Source organism: Abramis brama, assembly GCF_963993115.1.
Source record: "Abramis brama genome assembly, chromosome: 18".
Taxonomy (NCBI): Eukaryota; Metazoa; Chordata; class Actinopteri; order Cypriniformes; family Leuciscidae; genus Abramis; species Abramis brama.
This window is the reverse complement of record NC_139980.1, coordinates 4,934,528-4,946,837: the sequence shown is the minus strand read 5'-3', so window position 1 is coordinate 4,946,837 and position 12,310 is coordinate 4,934,528.

The following is a 12,310-nucleotide window of genomic DNA, read 5'->3' as shown; positions in this document are numbered from 1 at the left end:
GTTAAGTAGCACTTTAAGTAGCACTTTAAAAATTATTAATAATTTATGTGTGTGTGTATGTGTGTGTGTGTGTGTGTGTGTGTGTGTGTGTGTGTGTGTGTGTGTGTGTGTGTGTGTTGGTAACGTAAAGCATTGAATTTAGTTGTTATATGTTGATATGTTTTGACCAACAATTGTTTGTAGAAACAGAACAGAGCTAATCAACATAATCAGAGTCTCTTGTTTACCTCAGGCTCTCATCTGTATTTCCTTATCTTCAGAACTAAATAACTGGCATTAGCTTGACAGGCCTGCACCAACGTTGAGCTTGGCAAAGTATGGCTGGATTGCTGGACAGGTTTGAATCAGTGACCCGCCTCTAACTCTGATTTAGCACCACGTGTGCCGGCGCTGGCGCTGAGTCACTCGCTAACACGTTGTGCACATTTAGGGAAGAGAATAACAAAACAATCGCGCAATATTTGTTCCTCTCACGAACAGCGGTCTGGTTTGCGTGTATGTGTGTGTGTATTGTTTCGGGGGTTTTTTAGGCAGACAAAACCATTTTGAAGACGCCATTTATGACATTATTATTGGTATGTCTGGATACGCTTGTATTTTTAGTCGAGGTTTCCACAGCAGTGTCACCTGCCGCCGTCCACTCTGTCTGGACGTGGGCTGTGTGGTCAGCTGTCTGACGGCCTTGAGATGTTCATGTGACTTTCATTTTCTTTTCTTTTTTTTTCTTTTTTACAATTGATGGTTAATATCAAACCCATGGCCACAAAGTTGGCCTTACATTGATTGTTTAGCAAGTTAGCAGCTGTTGCTAAACGATATTGTGTGATGCTATTTTTTATTTGAAGAAGAAGCTACCTTTTTCCACACATTTTTGTTCTCTTCTTTCTTACAAATCTGCATATTGCATATGTTGTACAATTCCCTAATACTTCCATATTTTGGATACTGCACAGAAGTCTGGGGTAATACATACCCTAGTAACACAAGATCTCTGTTTTTGTTACAGAAAAAAGCATTAAGGATTATCAACAAGACAGGCTACACAGAACACACTAATAGTTTATTTGTAAATTCTGGACTTCTAAAATTTAAAGATTTGGTTGATTTGAAGATTTTGATTTTTATGTGGAAAGCTAAGCAGAGAGTTCTGCCTATGGTCTTGCAAAATTTATTTACCTTTGTATCAGAGGAAGATGGGCATAGAAGGTAATATCATTTTAAAACTCTTTTTGTACGTACTACACAAAAACAGATGTGTGTGTCTGTTTACGGAGTTAAACTGTGGAACACCTTGGACTATGAACTGAAGTGCTGCAAAAGTGTTTGTAAATTTAAGAATTTGTATAAGAAAAAAATACAGGAATGTTATAAGAAAAATGATGACTAACATGCTTAAAATGATGATAATTAAGTGTAAAGATAGGTATTACTGAAAATATTTGGTGTTTGGGGTGAGGATTGGGGTTGATCCATTTATAAAGCAGCTGTTTTTTATTTTTTTCTGATGTGCACAAATAAGCGACAGGTACCATAAGATTTTCTTCTTCCTGTTCCTTTTATATTTTTTTATTCGTTCATGCACATTATGAATGAATGAATGAATAGATGAATTTATGTATGACTTGTGCAACAATAAATAAATCTCTTTTACTCTTACAAATCAGTGTAAAGACACAAGAGCCTGCTAGGTGCGTGTTAGCAAATGGCTTGACTGATGTATTTGTCAGCTATGAATTGTGTTATGCAATGGGCCTAGTTTAGTAAGTGGTATGATAAACAGCCAAGACTGTTAGCTTGCATTTGACGATTATAGACTTCATAGCATGCCATTGTCTATATTAACCTTATGGGAGCTCATTGGAGCGCGTGTGTGGGACAGTTTTAGATACACATGTGTTCATGTTTTACAACTTGAACTAGAATGATCTTGAAGCCTCGAATGCCCCTACACCAGATACATAAGCTTTGTGACGTGATATTATAAAAGTAAACTAGTAATTATTTTCCCCATTTATCTGAAATAAAACCATTACAAATGTCATACATATGTGTAGCTTTTATCTTTATTTATTTATTTGTTATATAATAAATATTAAAAACTTATAACAGTTAGGCCCACCATCAAAGCCAGTTTGTGATGTTTTCTGGGGTCTGGATTTGTAAATAAAAATTAAATCATGTTCTCTAACCATATACAGTAGGCTACTGTTCAAATGTTTGGGGTCAGTATAAAAATTTATATATTAAATTTATTTTTATTTTTTATTTAGCAGAAATGCATTAAATTGATCTAAAGAAATATAAATATAATATTTTATAGAATATAAAAAAAATAGAAAATAGTTTTTTAATTTGTAATAATATTTCACAATATTACTGTTATTGTATTTTTGATCAAATAAATGTAGCCTTGAGCATAAGAGACTTCTTTAAAAAATAAAATCTTACCAATCCTTTCCCATGGTATGTATGCAGTTGAAGCAATATTATTGTGATAAACATAATACATAAAAACATTATCAAATTATTACAAGGTGAAATTACTTTCATTTTCAACTAGTTTTATTTCATTTTTAGTTGCTGAGTACTTGATTCTGATTGGTCAATCGCAGCATTCTCTGGTCAAATATTTTTATATAATGACTGTTAAACTCTGTATAATATTGTTGTCCCTGGCAAACCATCTCTTACATAGTTGTGCCAATTGAATATCTCTCATACCACTTCACATTCTCTTTGTATCAGGGACCTGGGTTTATCATCATGTCTGGGTTTATTTTGTGATAATGTCCGGCTGACTTTATTGCAGGATTGAATTAACACTGTGAATGTTTGTGTGTGTGTTGACTCCATCAGTAGAACTAATGACCAGGTGTTATTGCTTCTGTTCGGTACAGATAGTGCTTTCAGTTGGAGTTATGGGCCAGGCCCGCCCCTCTGACCAGTTTACTCAATAACTGTCATCAGCAGGCTATGTGTAAGTGGGGGCAGTGGGGTCCTGAATAAATACCTTTCTAAAATGGGAAGTTCATAGTCTATTTATTCCAGGTCCTGACCTCTGCTTCATTAGAATAATAAATCAATAGCGAGGGAGGGGAAGCGAATGATAAGGTCAGAGGAAGATGATAAAAGAAAGAGATGGGGTACAGTAAAAAACAACTAACAGGTTACATGGCCTCTTTGTGTCTCCACCCCTACTCCTCTGTCATTGGTTGATACGCACAGCATGAGTGCACTGCGATTGGCTGAGAGGATACACACCTCCAGAATCCTAGAATGTGTTTGTGTCCTGTGTAAAAAAGAACATTGCTAGCTGAAAAAAAGAGAGAGAGTGAGACAGAAGCATGAACTGTAGAAGACTCGAAAGGGGGCTTGGAAAAGGGGGTGTGGACCATATGGCTGGATATGTCCCAGAAATTTCTAGGAAAGCGGAGAACTATTTGTTTGTGGTGATGCCTGGGAGACAAAAGGAGTGGACTCACATTAAAATGCTGATTCTCCTGCATCATTAACTACTCCCTTTATTGCTTGTATTTAGGCATTCCTGGAATCAGAGCCCAAGTAGCTCACATTTGCCAAACAACATGTTTTTCTGCACTTAAAATCCACCATACTAGCAAAACATGCCTTCTTGGTCAAAGTAAAGTTGTATTTTAGTTTCACACTTGTTTTTCCTCTCATTGGATGTCAAGTTAGATTAACTAATGCATTAAACTTAATAAAGCCAATTGGCCATGCTAGTAAATAGAGATGTTGACTGTAGAAAATGTGCAGATTTTCAAGCATTAACAGGATACAATCTGCAATGGAAGGAATGGGACCCTTAATTGTGAAAGAAGCAAGACAAGCATTGGTGTCTGTAACAGTAGGCATCTGCATATCTTTGAAATAGAGTTGTTTTTGTAAGCATATTGCACTCTGTATGACCCTCTTTGGTGCAGTGTTTTCTAGCTCTGCGAATGAGAAACAGGTCTGTTGCACTTTGCATTGCTGCCATAAATTTGACTGATAAACATGACAAAAAGGTTATTGTTATTAGACAAATTCATGTTTAAAACAACCCAATTATGGTTTTATCTCACTTCACTGAGATACGTAATTGCTCTCGGTAGTATTATTGGTGGTATATTTGTAGGGATGATGCAGGATATTAAAAGTGTGGCAGATAAAACAATCATTATTTTTATGTTCCATTGTTTTGCATTGAAAACCAATGGAAAAGTAGCACAGTGGAATAGAAAAACGCATTTTGAATGTTATGTTTAAATTGTTCTGACTATGGAGTATCATGATCTATAAGCATGTTGGCAGTGGAGTTGAACCGAGTTGAAGAAGGCTCATGCTGATATGCCACATTTATCACAGACCATGGCCAAGGCACCGGAGTGTGTGTTATTGTTGTTATCTAACTGATAGGCCTAATCTTAGTCATTATGTGCTAGTAGGAACAAAAAAAGAAGCCAGTCTGATCACATGACAACAAACTACAGTTTTATTGGCCACACAACGGTAACAAAAAACCAAAAGAGGAACGTTTTTTACGAATCTCAAGTGTGAGTGAGTGCCTGCCTGGTGAAGACACATTTTGTACTGTCTGTTTGTCTTCGTTTGATCAGCTGCTAGTTGTTTGGACACGCGATACGACGGTCCAAATTCACCTGCCACCTGTCAGCACACATTTCACTGGAGACATTTAATGGCTAGCGGAGTTTGGGAAGCTGCCTTGAAACTTACTCGTATAATTAAAAGCAGCAACTAAAAAGTAATTAAATGCTAATAACTAAAATAAAAATGATGAATTTGTATATATCCTGAAAACATGTGAACAGGGGCTTTTTTGAACCAGCTCATTTTTATGAATTATCTGATTCTCTACTTCCCAAAGAGAGTATTTTGCAAAACACTTGTTAAGGTGCGGTCACATTAGTGACATTTTGTGGGCAAAAAAAGTCCCTCGTCTATTGTAAATATATAGTCAGCGAAATGGTCAAACGCGTCTGTGTTTGTGTCTGAAAAATAAAACAAAAAGCAGCGCAGTCAAATGCAAAAATGCATTCTGTGTGAAGTGAATGGCACCACACTGCATTAAAAAAGTAGGTACAAACAATATCGCCTTGTTGTAAAACAGACAAGACTCGTTTGTACATTCCTTGATGCGTAAGGCAAGTAATAGTACAGGGTCAAGTACAGGTGTTAGTTACTCGTCAGTTATGAATCAGTGGCGCTTTCTCTCCCCACCCCCATCTCTCTACCCATATATCAGCTTGTTTACCATCTCAGGACAAAGCTGAAGGAGCTTATGAGCTGAGGGGAGTTTGTCTGCGTGTGTGACACAATAGGAAGAACAGCGAGAGGGGGCTCACATTGTGAATGAGAGGTAGTGGAAGTGTGTGTGAGAGCATGATTCAGACCTCAAATGCCTATTGCTACACAATCGCCCCACCATCTAGCTTTTAAAAGGGTAACTAAAGGTCAGGACGGACAACGTCACAAACTATGCCTCCCGATAGTTAGATATAATACACAAAGTGCTGCTACTGCAAAAAAATAATAATATTGGAAACTTGACATACATTTGTTCTTTTGCACTTCGTAGGTTATAATGTTTGCAGACATTAAACTGTTGACACACAAACAAACTTACATTCCCCTTCTTGTCAAGTATGTGTTCTGTGTGTGTTATCTCTCTGAATCCCCTCACCCCACCCCTCGTGTGTTTGTGCAGCAACTGAGTGTTCATTCTCATACTTAAGTCAATCTGTTAAGTAGCTGTGGAGACAAACAGCTCAAGTTGAGCAACTCGATAGAGAGAGAGAAGTGTAGGAATACTGTTTTGAGAAACGGCGAAGACTGTGATTAGACCTCATTAAAGGCCCTGAGCCTCACGGCTGAATGTAAGCCTCTGTGTGTGGATATGTGAATGTTTGTGAGCGCTCACTTCCCTTCCCCCCTTAAACTCAGCTATGTACTGTGTGTTTCAGGCCTACCTGTAAGTTGACATGTTTAGACTTGTTTGGATCTCAGTTTTTTTTTTTTTTTTTTTTTTTCATCTTTGACCTATTTTTAGCATAAGGACCAAAAATGTGGGTTATTGAAAGAAGTATGTTTTGCTTTGTAATATTGTGAAATATTATTACAATGTAATGTAATTTCTTTTCTATTTTAATATATTTTATCCCTTTAATGGCAAAGCAGAAATCATTTCTCCGGTCTTCATTGTCACATGATCCTTCAGAAATCTTTCCAATATGCTGATTTGCTGCTCAAGAAACATTTCTTATAGGGATGCACGATATATACACCAAATCGGTATCGGCCGATAAATGTTCATTTTTAATGTTATCGTTATCGGCCCAATAAGAAAATTAGGCAGATATATTAAAGCCAATAAATAATGTATTATTTCCTTCAGTGGAGACACTTCAGATGCGCACTGTTCAACATGATGTTTTTGAATTGCTTGAAATATGATTGGAATCATTTCAAAAAGGAAAATATAGTTGAGTGCAACGCAAGTCTGTCATATAGGCTACATAAAATTATAATGAGAACATTATAATTGTGTGCTTGGCACATGGATTTTAATGGTGAGACTTTTGTTTTTGCATTCGGGCTCTCAAAAATTATATAATAATTTGGGTTTCGATTTATCGGCCAATATATCGGTTATCGGCTTTCAAATATAAAGAATAATCGGTTATCGGTATCGGCCAAAATGTTCATATCGGTGCATCCCTGATTATTATCAATGTTAAAAACAGTTGCGCTGCTTAATATTTTTGTGGAAACCGTGACACATTTTTTCTTTATTGAATGCATCCTTACTGAATAAAAGTGTTAGTTTCTTTAAAAACAAAACTATGGCCTTATTACAGTAATTAGGATTAATTATGAGCATTGATAAAGAGCATTTTGAGAGAAGACAAATATTTAAGACTCCCATAAAAGCTTTAACAATACTTCAGATAAAACATATACAAGATGTCCATGCTGTATTAAAGGGCAATAATTTTAATAATACAAACTTCATAGAGCTGATCTATGAAGAAAACAGCAAGCTAATTCCTAACCAGCTAATACATTTGATAAAATATTATAATTCACACTGTATTTAAACATTTGCCAAACATTTCTTTGGCAGTTAGTATTATTGGGAAGTTTAGCTTTGACCTATGACCTCTCACAATACATGCAGTAATTTAAGTCCTGGGAAGTACTGTTTTGTGTGTGTGTGTGTGTGTGTGTGTGTGTGTGTGTGTGTGTGTGTGTGTGTGTGTGTGTGTGTGTGTGTGTGTGTGTGTGTGTGTGTGTGTGTGTGTGTGTGTGTGTGTGTTTGTATAGGTGGGTGGGTATGTGTGCACTGTGCAGGTTTTGCTTCGCTGGTGTAGAAGAGGCTGTGGTTCAGGGATTCTTCTTTTGGTAGAACATTATGTTCTGTTTCTTTTTATAAAACAGGAAGTGAGTATACTTAAGTGTCTGAGAGTGTTAGGGGTGACCAGATCTTTTGATCTTTTGTCTAAGATGCATGATGCATGAGCAAGCTGCTCGTGCTCGTAACTTTTTCAGTAGTGTCAGGGTTGGTTTGAAAGTGTGTTTTGAACAATTTTCTGTATTGCTTGTATGTTTTTGGCCTTAAAACAGTCCCCTTATTCTTTATGCATTTTATTCACATGCCTATTTTCACATTTTCTTATGGCTCAGTGTTTATCTAATGTCTAGGAAATATCATGTTACTGTGGCTGTCTACTATATTTTATGTTTTGGTCAGATAGAGGTAGAGCTGTTAACAAAGATGGGAGATGTTAACAGTCTGAGCGCTTTGTGTGACTTAGTGCTGAAGAAACAAGTTAGAAGTGCATAACCCTGAACAGGAAGTGCAGAAAAGTGTGATGGCTCTCATAGGATGTCATGCTGCAAATCAGAGGTTGTCTTTACCTTGGGGGAAATTCCCCTCACCCTGATATATTCACACACACACACACACACACACACACACATATGTTGGGTTTTCTTGTTTTATGGGGACATTTCATAAGCATAATATTTTTTATACTGTCCTAACCCATCACAGAAAACTATTTTAAAATGTAATTTATTCCTGTGATGGCAAAGCTGAATTTTCAGCATCATTACTCCATTCTTCAGTGTCACATAATCCTTCATAAATCATTCTAATATGCTGATTTGGGGCTCAAGAAATATTTCTCATTATTATTAATGTTGAAAACATGTGTGCTTCTTAAAACTTTTGTGGAAACAGTCACGTTTTTTTTAGGATTCTTTAATAAATTGATTTATTTAAAATAGAAATGTCCTTACCCGGTCAGTTTTAATCAATTTATTGCATCCTTGCTAATCAAAAGTATCAATTTCTTTAAAAAAAATAATACTGACTTTTGACAAACTTTTGAACAGCAGTGTATATAAAAACATCACTTAATATGATCACACACACACACACACCATATCTTGAGCAGTTAGCCACAAATATTGTGAGAGATAACAGAGATATATAAAACAAAACATGCAAAGACACTTAAAACCACAGACACATGCTCAATTCTGTCACGCTTTTAAATGCTGAACACTAGTATCTTAAATACTGCCTTACATTTATCACTTACAACACAACGTGTCTTGCAGTTAACTAGCATCCTTGTAGCACACAAATGAAACATAACATTTTACATTTACAAAGTTTCTGTATTTTTTGTCACAATGTCATTACAAAAGTCATCATTTTGTTCAGAGATATTATCTATTCTTCATAGTTGAGCACAGACCACAAAAATGTCCAAAAATCACCCATTCAGTGCCATCATCACAGGAATAAATGACATTTTAAAGACATTTTAAAGGCTTTTATGAGAAAGATGTGTTTTCACTGTTATAAGGTGGGGGGGCGCTATTACGCATCTTGAAAGAGTACTGAATCTCCTGATCAGAAAAAAAAAACAGGTGAAGAATATGCAGAAACAAGCAATAGCATAATGTAATCATATACAAGTAAAATTATCCGATCATCAACATTAATAAACAGCATATAAATCAAAACTGCCTAATGTTACTGAATGAAATGTCGACCCAAGAAGAGCTATAGGACTGTGAAGCTTTGGGGGTATTGATGGATTCGATCTGCTCCATCTATGTTTTGATCAACGCTCTGAATCCAATGCTCAAAATGTTGCTTTTTTATGAAACTTACCCACGTTCAAGTGTTGATAAGAAAAGAATGCATTAAGCTGGAATAAAACATGTTGCTTTGTTTAAAGGCTGAGGGCTCTGTTCTTTCTTTTGATATCTTGCATGTTCAGATATTCATGCAACAAAATATTCTGGGGGCCATGAAATATTTGTGAAAATGATTTTAAAAGACGCGGGCGGGGAATAGACTTTTTTTTTTTTTTTTATTCTCGCGGGGAAACAGTTAAATCGTAATAATTTATTATTTTGATCAAATAATTGCAGAATATTTTTCAAATATATCAAATATTTTTTAAAATCTTACCGACCCCAAATTATTTGAACAGTAGTGTAAATGTAAGATAATTGACTGAAATGCCAGTATCTTCTATTAAAACAAACTTCTTATCAATGTACGACAGCTCAACAACTACCTCGGTACATACAGATAGGCAGTGACAGAGGGATCATTGTTACTGAGTGTAGTTGGCTCTGGTCTTTCCTGTCAAAACACACAAATGCTGAGGTAGCAGAGATACAGGCTGAGAGCTGTGTGCGAATGTGTTTGCATGCAAGAGAAAGTGTGAGTCTGTGAGAGAGCGAGGTCCGGCAGGATAAAGGGAAGAGATCATCCCATACCCTGTGCCCCCTAACCATCAGATCTTCCTGTTCCCCAACACACACACACACACACACATACATACATTCTCACGCCTTTTGTTACATCACAGCTCTTGATGAACGAAACATTTCAATGCCACATTACTCTGACAGTCGCTTTTTTCATCATGTGCTTAAGCTCCAGGTTGCACACCTGACCCTCACTCTTGCCCCATGACTTTTGTCTGTGGCGGTGTGTGACGCCCACAGAGAGGCTATTTTTTGTGCTCTTACAACAAAGTGTGAAATTCTTCATCCTGTAGTTTGCATGTGGGGGTAGTTTTCCTGCAGGGTGACAGAAAAATACCTTTCATTTCTGAAGTGTACTTTGCAGCTCCTCTCATATATTTTATATTTGGTTTGTTCCCATTTTGTTTTGAAGACAGCTTGATTATCCAACGGAGTGATCCAAAGAGCATCTTGTGAATAGAAGCAAGAACATCTGCCTGTTTGTACAAATATATATATATATATATATATCCCTCAAACCGTATTCACTTTATAGCCCTTAATTCTGTAATTGTGGACAAATGTGGGCACAGAGGACTCAGATGTGATCCTATTTTTTATTTATTATAAATGTTATATCACTGTCTTCGATAAAATTTTGTCTATCCATTTATGGTGTGTTTTTTTATTTTGGGGGTATTTTTGAATTTATTTACTTCAAAAAGTACCATATTTTCTATGTAAATTATGCTTATTTTTTTCTGAGTGTGAGTTTTTGCCATGATGAGAATGTTGTACAGGATCAGCCCTTCATTTGTGTGTATGTTAGATATGCATTGTATTGGATCTATTGATTTATTTTTACAAAAAAACAAGAAGAATGCTCTAAATTACAGTTTTTCCCATTAATTTCTATGGGTGCCCATTTTTGACCCAAATACAAGATTAAGGAGTTTGTTTTTTTCACCCACTTAACATTGTAGAATTGAGTCAAAAAAAAATGTGTGTGTTCAGGAGGCAAACTTAGGAAAATTAGCCAAGTCTTGTACCGCTCAGATCAAGGGAAGTATTTTCTAAAAATAAATCAAAATTATTTTGCCCACATTTGTCCAGAATTCGGTTTTAGGGTTAAATATAGCCTACATATATAAACAGTACATAAATAATAATATTTGATTTAAACAATTGTAGTTAATATGTATATATAAAACATTTGTACATGTTCTCATCCTTTTGGAGCCCACTGTAGCTACTAAGTGCATGTGTGTTTGTGCACACTTGTGTGTGCAAGTGTTCTGTGGTATGCACATCTCGGAGACGTTCCCGCAGTTCTTCTGGATTTAGTCTGTCTCAGTTTCTTCTGTTTCTTCATGTAATCACAGACGGACTCGATGATGGTGAGATCAGATCATACCGGCTGTTGTCAGACTCCTTGTGCATACACAAATCTCACTGGATTATTACAATTAATGGCAAAAAGAATGTCTGGAAATGTAGACTGATATTTCCTACTGACACACTACAGCAAAAGATATAAATAACTGACTTAAAACAATTTTTTTGGGGTGTGGGGGGATATTAACATGCCTAAGACTTTTGCACAGTACTGTATGTGGAACATTATACGCATAAACCTCCAAATAGTTAATCGCATTGGGTCTCACATTTTTGTGACAGGTGCCGTTACCGTTGAGACCGCCTCATCTCGGATATGATTATATTTTATCTACCGTGGGAATAGAAGATTTATTGCTTTGTGTGCTTTGTCGATGGAAAACAGAGTGAGAAGAGGACAGGGCGTTCTGGGTTCCGCTCCAGTGGCCCTCCAGTCCTCTAAAGGCCGCCCCGCAGCCCTGTCACCGCCGCAGTGATGTCAGCACGCCAGCTGGTGCAACATGTCCTCTTTGTCTCCAGACTTCCTGCTGCGAGACAGCAAGCCCTCCTCTCCTCTCCTCTCATCTCATTAACTTTCTTCCTTCCGTCTCCTCCTCTCTTTTGATCAATTATTGACCGTGTGTTAATTATTGGCTTTTTTTGGAAATAACTAATCTTAAACTTGCATTTTGAGAAATGAGAAGGTCAAAAGAGAGTGTAGTCAGTGGGCGATGACGTGACTTGACCTCACTCTCACAGACTCTGACCAGACCACAGCTTGCGGAGGTTCAAGCACGCGTGTGAGAAAAAAGTAAGAGTGCTGCAGACGTGTCGGTTTCTGCAGGATCAAGGCCTTTGTTGACGTACACTTCTGCAATTCTCTCTCTCGGCCTTTCCTTTATTCCTGTATGATAAGGCAGTTAAATATTAAGATTCTTTGGGGCAAGTTTAAGTAATAGTTGCTAAGAAACCTTACTTTTATTTTGATCAAAAAGAAACATTGTTAAATATTATTACAATTTATAATAATAACTGTTTTCTATTTTGATAAAACATCAAATGTAATTTAGGGAAAAGCTGAATTACTCCAGTCTTCAGTGTCACATGATCCTTCAGAAACCATGTTAAAGAAACATTTCTTATG